Source organism: Zonotrichia leucophrys, chromosome 7, assembly GCF_028769735.1.
Source record: "Zonotrichia leucophrys gambelii isolate GWCS_2022_RI chromosome 7, RI_Zleu_2.0, whole genome shotgun sequence".
NCBI classification, from domain to species: domain Eukaryota; kingdom Metazoa; phylum Chordata; class Aves; order Passeriformes; family Passerellidae; genus Zonotrichia; species Zonotrichia leucophrys.
The window spans coordinates 7,455,510-7,468,643 of NC_088177.1; the positions used below are offsets into that span (position 1 = coordinate 7,455,510).

The following is a 13,134-nucleotide window of genomic DNA, read 5'->3' on the forward strand; positions in this document are numbered from 1 at the left end:
AGTTGCATGATAATAATTTTTCTGGGTCTAATTTCCATTTCTGTTACCCCAAATGGGTGAAATTTTGCTAGAAGAGCAAGTCAGCATGGAATAAGCTTTTTGCTAATGACATTCTCAAGCTTCACACAAAACACAGCCTCAGCTTAAATAGGCTGATGAGAATGTCTGAGAAAGTTTCAAGTCTGTTCTTAAATTTACACTCAGGTTTCAGTAAAAAGAAAGAGGGTTTCTTTTTTTGTCATAGATATTTCAATGTGTGAATGTGTTTATTTACCATTGTGGGTTTCCAGCAGGCATTTCATCCTTAGCAACATAAGTGAATCAAACTCTTCTGGTCTAAATCACTGAAATTCAGTGGAAGCATGGGCAGCTCATCTGAAGGAGTTGTTTTATTGAACTGGAAAGCTCCTGGTTTCAAATATTGTATTTAATATGTCACTGATTGAGCTAAAAGGCCAGATTCATAGTATAATAAAAGCCTGTTGAGTTTGGATATCAGGGGCAGCACTGCAAGTAGATTTTTTTTCATCAAAATAACATCACTGGTAAGAATAAAATAGATTTTAACAATCTGAATAGACCTGAAGTTTCTTGTGGGCTCTCTAGAGAGCAAATACTTGATGACAGGAGAATTGGTCATAGCAATCCAAAATCCATCTGGGGGTTTTTGGTGTTGCCTGCTCCACTGGAAGCACAAGGCACTTCCTACTGAGGTTGTGTGGGGAGTTAAATCCCTGGGGCAGGCTGGGGTTAGAATCCACAGCAGAAAAATCCACAGCAGAAAGATTCACTGTTCCTGGAAACAAATTACCTAACTGTGCATTGACCCTGTTGTTTGTTTGGAGAATTCCAAGTGAAATTCATGGCTGGGCAAAGATTATGAAGATGAAATGTAGCCAGAATTCTTGAAACTTTGAAGAAGGACTTGGAACCAATATTTGTCAAATTTTCATTAGAGGTCCAGGTCAGTGGCTCTAAATGGATTCATCCAGTGTTAAATGGGAACCTTGATAATACAGAGCAAATGTCTTCAGAGGCTTAAAAGGGTTTTGAAAAGTCTCTGGCTAGGTAGAGGGTTGGGCTTCCACACTATTAAAGCAACATTAAAAGTGCACTGCAGGCTTTGGTGCTTTGTGCCAGAACAAAAACACACACTGAGGTCAAGGGATTCTTTTGTAGCTCTGCTGTAGCCCTGTGCTCAAATCCATTAAAGTTCTTGATAATCATCTGCCTCATGGCAGGTTTGATCATCATTTTTTCTGCTTTCCAAGAACAACCTTTCAGAAGGGTTTTGCAGTGTAATTTAAAGGCAGTCTGGTCAGAACAAGGAAGAAACTTTTTTTATTTTTTAAGAAACTTTTTTGAGATTTGTCTTCTTTAGGGAGCATTTGGTAGAATTCCTTAGATGCTTCATGTTCCAGAGAGGAAGTATAGTGAGTATTTTATATGTTGCATTTTGTTTTAAAATCCCCTCCTTTAAGCTTTATATGTAGCAAAGTGATCAAAGTGATCATTTTCAGTAGAAACCAGGAAAGTCCTTTACAGCAAGCTTTATAGATAAGCTGCCAGCTCCTTGATAGCAATTTTACAGATATATTGATAGCAAAGATATATACTTTGCAGATAGAGGTGGGTTTGACTTAAAATGAAATGTCTGTTAAAATTAAAATTGGCATCAAATACTAAAGACTATAACCTTGGCTTTTGTATTCTGATATTGTTTTATTCAGCACTCAGTAGCCATACTGTGAAATTATATAGATGATAATAAGAAAACACACTTCATGAGCAGACTTTTCTATGACAAGGACCTGCATTCTTTGAAGTGCTCCAGATAAATTTTTTTCTGCTCCCCTTTTCCTGGTTCTTATGGATGTTTTTCCCACAAATAGATCCATTTTTTTTTTTTCTCAGCTTTTTCCTCATGTTTGTTCACCTGCATTATTTGAAAGTGGTGGTCACTGCTTGTGTGGACAAGCACAAATCCAGACTACCATTTAGAGCCTTTCTGTATCCATACCAATAACCATTTCTAACCAACAGATCCTTGCTCCAGTGCCATGTCCCTTTTTTTTTGTCTTGGTTTCTTTCTGAAATCTAGATCTGATGAGCACTAGAATTGAAAAATTATGTTTCACATTTCATTTCTGAATGTGCCATTCAATGTACATACTCTTAGTGCTTAGTTATATAAATTATCTAATGTCTTATACCAAAGCTTGCTGGAAACAATAGCAGTCCCTCTGCTTGTAATAAGCTTGTACCAGGTTTCCAGTGAGAGAAAAAAATACTTGGTTTTGTCCACCATTATGCAAACTACTAAAACTGCGTTTTACTGGGTTACTAAGTAATCAGCTATTAAATTCATGTTTTCTCATTCTTGGGAAATTTAAATGGATGTGAAGGAAACAATCCTGATTAATGTGGTAAATACATTAAATGTGACATGCATCATCCTAAAGCATGTCCATTAAGGCTGATCTATTTGAGCAAACCCGTTTACATTAAGGAACCCTCAAAACCTGGAGACAGATTATGTGAGGTCTGTAATGGATTACTGAGATAAATGCAACAGGGTAAGTGAGAGAGGAGAGATGGTGAACAACTTATTGTGTTATAGCCTGTGCATTCAGTAAAGGAAGGAGATCCACATCACTGTGGGGAGGCAAAGGGATGAGCCACAATTTGCTTAAATGCTCAGCAAATCACTGGGTGCCTCCAGTGCATGTAATGAGGAACAATATTCAACTGATATGGTGTCATCTCACCTCAGAAGAAATCCTCTCTTTCATGAAGTCTCAATGCCTGAGAAAACAATTTATCATTGTCAGAATGAATTCCTTTCATCAGGCCATTGACAGAAGTTAAGAACCATTTAGCAATCATAACTGATGTAGGAGTTGAATCATTCATTTACACATTTTCAGATAAAGGGAAATTGTTTGCTTTATCTTCCCCATCACCACTCAGCAAAGCTGTGGAATGCCTAGAAGTCTCTACACCTGAGCTTGTCTATAAAAGTCATCAAGCAAAACCAGTTATCACTGGATCCATTTCCAGCCTGGGTCTGTTCCTATTTTACATCTGTAAAATGTTCCATTTTGATACAAGTTGTTATAAGATATTAGATTTTTCATGAACCCCCTATATGAGCAATGGTACAAGGATGCATGGATTTATTTGCACAGCATTACAAAGCTGTTTTCCCAAGCCCTGTGTGCATGTGGAAGCTGAGAGGTTGGTGTTAGATCTGTAGGTGCTGGTTGTATTGCTTAGCAAGTGTGCTAGAGCCCTGAAATGGGAGTTCAGCATAGCAGGCAACTTAAAAATCTGCTCACTTGCCATATCTAACCAGCTTCCAGCTTGGTTGTTAATCCAAAGGGCTAGGCTCCCAATTGCTAGAACAATGGTGAATTGATAAATAGTAAAATAAATTGCTTGCCTCTAGCAATGCTGGGATCCAAACTTGTTCATTAAAAAAAAAAAAATCAAAACAAAAAAAGGCTTAAACTCTAATGCCACAAGTGTCCTGAAGGATGGGAGAGACCATCACAATCTTATCTACCTTGGTGTCACTGTACAGACAGGAGGAATGTTTGAAAGTGCCTAAACAGAACTGAGATCATCTGGATAAGAAGCAGTTCCATTTGTATTTTGACTTACCAGAATACCTAAGTCATTCTCTCTAAATGTATGCCATTTGCTGCCTCCATGTAGTATCCCCAAAGCATTTACATTTCCATGCAATTATCAAGCACTATTCTTCCCCTTTTGTACTCCAAAATCTTCATTTTCTGATCCTTCAACACCATTGAAATGACCTGTGGCTGTTGTTTACTTACTTTTCTGAACCAGAGCAGCTGAAATGAGTCAGCACTGATGGGAAATCTGGTTTAATAACTGGTAGGCATTGCAAGAACAACTGACTGTCCTGTGTCAGAAACATCCCCTAAGGTTCGAAGTCCTGCTCAGGGACCTCATCTCAATTTTTTTAAATCTTCAAGACTATTGTTCTACATCTGTCCCTGAGCAGTGTGCCATCTCTTTGGGAGACTTTACAGAACATTCAGCAGTCCCAGGCTGCTGTGCTGCAATATTTGTGTTGCTGAAGGTGTGCTATGGCCCTGCTGTTGAGTGGCCTTCCAGGGCAGCGTGCAACAGCCTTAATTTCCATTCCAGCTCTTGCTCATCACAAATACTCACCCTGGTACACAAAGCTGACTAAATATCCTTTCCTTCTGCTGAGTTGCTCTGCACATTCTCAGTGGGACTTTATTAAAATAAATGCCTGGGTTTTTGTGTGTGGTTTTTTATGGGTGAGAAGGTGAACAAGCAGAGCAGGCAGCTGAGAGAGGAGTGACATTATTGTGTTTGGAGCACTAGAACAGGATGAATAGTGTCAGCTGTGCTGTGTTCTTGACCTGTTTGGCATTTGGGCATTGCTGCAGGGGTTGGTTTTGAAGTGTTGGTCTGGAGGAGCCTCTGATAACAGAGTGAAACTTTCTGTGCATTTTTCTAGTTGATACTTGTATTTTCATGAAGATGATGGAGAACCCTGCCAATGTGAATAATAAGAAACTAACATCCATTAGCGTCTTCTAATTTATGTCAGCTTACCTTCTTCAGAGTCTGGCAAAGACAAATCATTTCTTTGTACTTTAAAGATAGTACACATAGCATTTGTCTAATTGCCAATTCTTCTACAGCTCTGCTGCTGCCTACTGTCTAGCTTGTCTGTGCAGAGAATTAATATTTTGGCTCAACACTTCCTTATTAGCCACAGCGATTTGCTGTTAATTTCCTTCTTTGTCATTACATCTACTCTCCCAGAAATACCAAATTTTATCACTAGAATGAGAAGTGTGTCTCTTTATGCATTATATATACGATACAGTCTAATTATATTCAAGATACTGAGAATCTGCTGGTCTTGTTCAGACTTAAAATGTCAATTAAACAGGATGGCCAGGTTCTGCTGCCCTGAAGTTGGTGCTGCTGTCTTGATTCACAGTATTTTACAGTCTAGCCCAATCTATATTCATTTTTATCACTCAAATCAGGACTGTGCCTGATTATCCTGCCTCTTACAGGATAGCACACACTGGGATTCTCTATGGCAGTGTGAGTCCTTCTGCGTAAAACTTTTTTACTTTATATGTTTTTTTGCTCCTGGCAAGGGCCATCTGTGGATGTGTGTATGAAACTTCAGTCATGCATTTCCCATTAATTCATGTAGCTGAAGTACAACTGAGCAAACTGAAAAGCATTTCTAATGAGGATGTGTTATTTTAAACATGTTTTATCTGTCCTCACTGGGACTTTATGCTCCTTTTCTACAATGAAATCTAGTACAACTTTTATGAAAAATGCATTTTTATCTGAATTATCAGTTAAGTTTGAGCTGTATTGGCATATGCCTTTCCAGATTCTCACTCTGAAGATAGGATGCCTATTGCTAATTTTTTTGCTGTTTTTAATTGAGTTTGTGCTTTGATTTATGTCTTCAGTCTGGCACCTGAATTGTTGACATATGATTATGCAATTAGTCATAATTGGAAATCATAGAAAAACAGACTCTTCAAAAAAAATCACTCTAAGAGGGAAATAATACCTATACAATTAGTGCATAGTTTTTAATACTAGATAAACTCAATTTTTCAGTGTTTGGACAGTTCACTATTAGGAAAATAAAAGGAAATCAATATATTTACAGTGAATAATTTCTTTACTTCCTTTCTTTAACAAGCAGAGGTGCAGAATGTGGTTTCAAAGCTGTCATCATACTGGTGTTTTTGTAGCACCACATAACATGGCATGCATTTTTTGCAAAATACAGAATTCCTGAAAAAAAATCTGGGTTCATTCTTCTGGCTTCAAATCATGATGGTTTCTTACCAGCTTCTGCTTGCCTGCACTTAGTTCCACATTGATTCAGCTGGTTTGGAGGAGCTGAACTTAGGTACCAGAATAGAAGGATTACTGTGCACCTAAAAGTTACCTAAAGCTTTGTGCTCTCACTCTGTTAATAATTTTTCATTCATTAAGAAATAAAATCAGTTTTTTTCAGGTGTGCATGTATATTTTAAGTGATTGTTAGCAGTACCCTTAAGTAAAGCCATCTGCAGGGCAAAACTAAAAATAAATTATTTAAAGCTTCATTTAATATTCATTGTGGCTTAATTTCAGTATTTTTTTTTACTAACAAACAAAAAGCAGTGATGTTACAGAATAAATATAGCATGTTCTCTAGTGCATTTGCAAAACCCAGAGCTTCCTATGCACTTAGAAACTGGTCCATGTTTACCAAAAACTGCATTTTTGCTTAAAGCACTATCCCTAGTCCTATCTGTTGGGAATAGAAAATCAAAGAAAGTATCTCACTGTGAGTGAAACCAAACTCCAATTTATAAGAGAGTTGCTTAACAGCAAGTAAATCAGTGCTTCCATCCTGTTATCCTTAAATGCCTCCAGCCCAGCCACCAGTGAAAGCAGCCCTACATGGAACAGCCAAAAGCTCCCCTGGGCACTGTGTGCAGCCCATGTCTCTGAGATGCTGTGTGACCTCTTCCCTTCTCTAACTGTGCTTTAATGCAGTTATTCTTAAAATAAACCAGCTGCCTCTAATAATACCAGCAAAACCCCTGCCTTAATGCTTCTTGTAAGTATTTTGCAGCTGGCTGTTAATTCCTGAACAAGCTCCAGAACAGCTGAGTGGAGGTATCTGTGCACAAGCATTATTCATGGCAGGCATTGCAGGTTGGTTATGCTCTGGCTGCCAAAAATCCACATCCTTTATCCTCGTGGCAGCACTCCAGGGATGGAGAAGTGGGATTAGCTGTGTGTTTTAATGTGAAGAACTGGGGCATAAAGTGAGAGAGATGAAGGCCTGTGGTGTCATGGGGAAGGCATGGCTGAGGCTGCCCTTAGCAGTGGGTGGATGACAAACCATCCTGTCTTGGGCTTTGCATTTCTGAGAGCTGGGATGTGTCCTTCCTGTTAGAAGGGGAGCATCCACCCATACCTTGAATGAGCCATCCCCAGGAAGGTGTTCCCGACACTGTGCGATTGCTGGCTCCCCACCTTCACATTTCTGAGGGAAACAGAAGGCTCTGCTCCGTGAAAAAGCCTGGGAAAGCTGCATTCCTGCATGGCAGCAGACCTGCTGCTTACCGTGGGTTCACACCTTGCCTGAGATGTGAGGACTTCTCCTTCTCAGCTCTTACTCATCTGTAACTTTCTCAGAGATAGTTGCAAAGTTGTAAGGCTGATTGGCAGTGTAAAACCAAATTGGGATATACAACCAGAAAAGCTCCACAAAGAATTTCTAGGCTGGCCCCATTGACAGCCAGGCTGCACCCAGTCTTCATTTAATTACCTTTTACACAGAGCTTCAAGCTGCTCTTCAAATGAATTATAAGTCTCAATATATCTTTTCTAGTAGGATTAAAATAGTATCTATTCCTAATATCCTGTCTCCTGAGAACAGTGAGGAGATTTTTTAGAAAGAAAATATAACAGCATAATACAAGAGAGATTATTCCAGGTGCCATTGGCTGTGAGACTTGCCCAGCTGGAGAACTGCACATACACCTTTGTATTTAATGGACACTCAGAGATGGAGAGGAGAAAATGTAAAAAATTATCTAAGTTCCTTCTCCAGCTCATTTTATCCTATTTAACAACACAATTCCACATAGCTTGCCACCGTTACAATCATGCAGGGACCAGACCTAAATGCCTGGAGAAGGATAGGAAGCATTTGTTAAAAAAAAAGAGTTCATAGATAACTGCTAAATTGGACTACAAGATCCTTAGTATTCCCTAATAATTAAAGCCAATCTTGACTTACTAGTGGAAATGTATTTTAAGATGGGACTGGAATTAAAATGAGGCAGCAATTATCTGTTTCAACTCAGAAAATACACTTCAGATGGGATTGTGGTCATGGAAAACTGTGAAGACAGCTGACAATTTATTGGATAAATGACATATTGAAGTTTGTGGGTTTTGCAAAATAAAGCGTGACTAGGAAGAAAACAGAAAAAGACTGAATAAGTTGGGAAAGTCTGTATTTATTTAGTTTATTGTTATTATAAATAGGCATAAATTGTAACCCCAGATTCAAGTAGCCATGAATGAAGTTCCATCATTTGAAATACACAGCACAGTCCTCCTCCAATTTATTCTTCCTTAGTATCTGTTGGAAATAATCCCATGGCTCCAGTGCAGTGCCCATGGGTTTGTAGGGCTGTGAAAAGTTGGATCTTTTCTACTTTTACCTTGGATAGCCTTTGGGTTTTTTAATTTTGCACACTGATTGTACCTCAGATCTCAGAAAACAATAATGCATTCATCTTTGATCAGCTGGATCAAATTATAGTGTAAACCCAGAAGGAATAATCTACTTTAAATTGACATCGATTTGGCAGAAATGCATTTTCTTTTTTTTTGTGGTTGCTTTAGCATTGCAGATGAAGAGAAGGATGTGCAAATAAAGAGATCTGTTTTGCCATCTGTAGTTTAACTTCTTCCTGCCAATGCCACATGTAGCTTAAAGATGTTTATTAACTTTTGAAAGAATTTTGCAGGGACCTATCAACATTTGAAATATTCTTCTGAAAAGAAAAAAAATAAAATCTATTAATTTTTAATTTGGCATGTTTCAAAGAGCTAGGAGAAGCTGTACTCCCTTTGTGTTCCAGAAGAAAGCCAGTAGATGTTATCTGGTTCCCTGTGACAGCTTAGTGGAAACTCTTGAACTCTCTAGTGCAAAGAAAGGTGATGTGTGAGAATTTGTTTATTCTGTTACTGATGGGAACTATGTCCTTCCATTTTTAATGCCCTGGATACTCCTTGAAGAAAGCCTATTCATTGTTATTTACCTCTCAAAACCTGTTAAGGCTTAAGCCTGTCGTTCTGAAAACAGCTTGCTGGAAATTTCCCAGCGAAACTGTGCTTGATACAGAGCTATTTTTGACTGATTTTTTTTTCCTGAAAATGCCTGCTTTCTGTGGAGAATTCTGGTGGATACTTAAAGATTTCAGCTGAAATTTCTGTCAATCATGTGCAGTTTTGTAGGCCAAAACTTGAAAATTTATGTGAGGAATATCTCAAACCAGCTGTAGTGGTGAGCACAGGGGAGGATTCCACATTTTTCATGATGTGGGATGCTTCTTTTAAAGAAAATATGTCCCTGTGCTACTAGAAAGCCTGATGCAAGCAGAACTACCTGTGATCTTTCTGATATAAAATACATTTGTCCTCTTTGTTGCTGTTCATTTTTAATGTTAAGATAGATTTGCTATCAAAGTTAAGTAACATAAAGCCTCCAAATATAAGCTGTTTATGTGTCATTTGAAGTAGAAATAGGGTCTGTTTGCAGTAATTGCATCTGGTGGCCATCCATGTGTTTCATGGTGGGGAATGGCTGAGGTTGTTCTGGAATTCTCAGTCCCTTTAAGCTGCACTGAGGCAGCTGATTTATTTCCTTCTGTCACTCGTGGCAGAGAGGCAGAACTGCAGTTATAGCACACCAGCACCTGTAATTATTTCCTCTCCAACCTGGAACTCCTTTCTTTCCTCTGTGCCACCATCTAGGAATGTCTCCTCTCATTATGTAATTCAAAGGAGTTAAATTGCCTCACCATTTTGAGTGATGCTGTATTTATCCACAAATACCTGTTCAGTAGAACTGCTGATGGATGCGTTACTTTAGCTCTGTGGGCAAAACTTGGCATCTTGTGGTTTCTGTAAAGATTTTTATGGATTATTCAAGAATCAGAGAAAAACTCACATATTGTTTTAAATAGGTGGTCAAAATAACCGTGAGTTATTTTATAGAATTCTCAGCAGTGTAACAGTCCCTGTGTAAAGCAGGACTTGTGTGTGATTTGTGAATAGACTGAGCATCTGTGAAACTCATTTAGGATGCAGCATAAAAAGACTTTATTAGAATGTGAATCTTTACTTTACCTGAGGAGACATTATGAAACACTCCCCAGTTATTCAGTTAAAGGTTTGTTTGCAATAATATGTGGCATTATATCCCCCTTAGCAAAAGCATGTTTTCACATTATTGAAGAAAAGTATAATAAGAAGCTTTGTTTAAAAGATATGTCACCATCTTATGTCTTCTCCTTTATGAAATTCATAAAAGCTCTTCATTATGTGCTAGGACTCAACCACAGGTTCAACATTAGAAAGACTAACTCATCCCTAATTTAAAAGTGGGATGGATTTTGCTCCACTGCTTGTTTTAATACCCTATTTTGCAACCATTGGTGTAGAACTTAATCAGGGCTGGACCCACATTTCTTATGTTGTGCTGGAAGCAATTCCTTTCACAGGAGCTCTTCTATGCTGCCTTTTATTTTTTCCCTCCACATTGATTTTCCTCTCACATGCATTGTATGGAAAGAGGAGCAGAGGAGGGTGCTGTGAAGCAGCACAAAGCAGCAAGGTGCCAGCTCAGAGGAGAGCTCCTCTCAGCCTCACAGAGACCCAGGGCAGCATTTCTGAAGGAACACAAAGCAGGGCCAGCACTCAGCTTCCCTGGGTATTCCCTTCCAGTCCCCAGTGAATGGTACCAAGGATGTTTTCTGAGATGGAGCTGATGTATTTCTGATATCTTTGTGGCAAGTGTTGCAGAAGAAATAAAAAAAAGTTGAAGAATAATTAGGTTTAATGATTTGTTGCTGGTGTTTAAGATGCATTTTTAAATTATCTACGCTCAGGAGAATGCCCTAAAATACTTCAATTAATTCTAAGCTGTCAGTTCTTATCAGTGGGGTATGTTTACTTCTAACTCTTTAATTTTTGCATTTCAGAGGAAAATGTAAAAAAAATCCCTACAGAATGAGCTGCTAGAGTTGTTTTCCCCTGTGCTGAACTGATTTTTAGAATTCCTGATACCTGCCAGCCTGAGTGTATGTCCCTTTCCTACTCTCCTCTTGTGCAGACCCTCAGAGTGGTGCAGAGTTTCCACAGATCCTTTCTGTTCCATCTCTAATTTGGGTGCTGACTCTGTGTTGAAGACTGACACAGAAAATGTTGGTGAAGCACCAGTGATGATGCAATATTGCAAAGCATTGTCCAGCTGCACAAATTATTGTGGTGTCCAGCTGATGGAGCACATGAACTGCAGGATTGTCTTGCACATGAAAATATTAAATTTGAAAATTATTGAGAAGTATTTCAGAAAACTTTCAGAAAACTTTCTATGAAGTGTTAACTCCTTTTTCCCCTGTGGTTAAGAGGCTTCTTAAAGGACCATTAAAGGTCTTCCCCAAATTTTCCATTGAGCTCTTATAACACCCTGTCATCAAGAGGTTCCCATGCAGTCAGGACTTTCTTGACCTCCAGGAAATAGAAATTCTTCCTTGTTTCTGTTTTCAGTTTGGAATTGTTCCTCTACAGTAGGACTTCCAGGGACTTTGTTTTAGGTTCAGACTCAAATCCCCATGATGAGAGAGAGGGGAGGGATTATTTCAGGCTTTTGATTCTAGTCTGATTATTCAGGGAAATGGCTGATGATGAGTCTATCCACTATAAAGCCAATGTAGATGTCCACAATAAAATCAATACCATTCTGTGAGCTTCTTTCTTGCCTGGCAAAGAAAGAGGAAGGAAAAAAAATCAGAAACAGGCAAGGAATTTGGCTGGCATGCCAGGAAGAATTCTCAAGCAAAAGTAATTAAGCTCATATATAACTCTTTCCAGACTTTAATGTTTCACAGAGTCATTTTTCATCTACTGAGTGGTACTGTCACAGCACCAGAGATTTAACTTTTACATATTTTCATTATGTAGTCTTGTGCAGCTCTTGCTGATAACAGTAATTTGAAGTGTCAGTGCAGCTGATGAAATCAGATGGGCCATGAAGCTGTTTGAAAGCTGTCACTAGGATGTATAAAGTACTTTTTATTTTGCAGTTGCTTCATGAAAAAAATTTTAAAAATATAAGCTAATGTACATCTGGTCTTTCAGTAATACAAATTGTTCTGAAAGATACTTTTTTATTTTTATTATGTAGATTTAGGGGTGAATTAGTTACTTTCAGTAATGAAAAATGAAATTCCACAAAGAATTTTGTGGTTTCCTCTGGATTTAGGACTAGGGTTTTGTGGATTGTTCAACATAGCTGAGTCACAGAATTTTCTATAAAACTAAGTGTCTCAGTGGGAGCTGCCATGCATTGAGCACTTTGAAAACCAGACCCTTTTGTGGTTTTTCAGAACTAAAAATTGAGCTGTGTGAGCTGCTTTAAAAATCCGTTTTCCACCTGGTATATTTCCTTTATCATGGATAAAGTCTCTATGAAGGAGGAATATAATTGATTAATTTTTTTTTCTTTTAATTAAATGTGTTACCATGGTGTGCTCCTTCATCACTCCCCCAATTATTTTGGAAACAGCAGGAGACTGTATATTCTGGAAGTCTGGCTCTTAGTATTAATTTCTTTTGATTCTCTGACATTCTTTTCATGGTCCATTCCTAGATGTACACAAGGTAGTAGTGGGCAAGAGAAATCCATATGTCATTTCAAGAAATGCCCTCAGAAGATAAAAGCTTCCATCTTCCAGTTCTCCTTAGCCAAGGCTGTAGCTTTGCTTTTTGATATACATTTTGATCCTACTTAATTTTCCTGTAATAATTCAGAGGGAATGGCTTTTTCTTTTCTTGGAGAATGGTAAGAAAGGAAACAACACTAAAAGATCCTTCAGAATCCCTGTGGAAATGGTTCCAAATCAGGTCTCACATTGACTTTACAGACAGGAGAGGGGAGACTCCTCAGACTTCTGTGGTTTTTATGTTTTCAGTTCACTCCATGTCTCTCTGCCTCTCCAACACCACCAGGATTGTTCAGATGTCTCTTGGTTGAGAGGCAGATAACAGGAATCCTTCTTTATTCCATATTTCCCTTTATTTAATAACTCTGTCTTCAACAGTCTCTAGCTGAAGAATTGCCTGTCCATAAGCTAACATGCTGTTTCAGCTTGATTATCTTCAGGAAAATGGCAAGGGCAACACCTGGCATTTTAAATTGCTTTTCCACACTCCCACTTCTATCTAGATATTTTGCTATTCCAAAGCAAACAAACAAACAAAAAAATTAAAGTATAGCTGAGATCAGAG

General features: G+C 38.3%; 1 protein-coding gene and 1 long non-coding RNA gene across 2 annotated transcripts in view; one reads left to right on the plus strand and one right to left on the minus strand.

The window, feature by feature from the left end:
- NCKAP5 (NCK associated protein 5) overlaps nt 1–13,134 on the plus strand; it is a 226,366-nt gene that overhangs the window by 180,045 nt on the left and 33,187 nt on the right. The window lies entirely within an intron of this gene.
- LOC135450692 (uncharacterized) lies at nt 461–3,790 on the minus strand. The gene is made up of 3 exons (XR_010441129.1): nt 3,664–3,790; nt 2,769–2,805; nt 461–2,113 (listed from the first exon to the last, which is right to left on the minus strand). It is a non-coding gene; the product is annotated as an uncharacterized LOC135450692 (long non-coding RNA).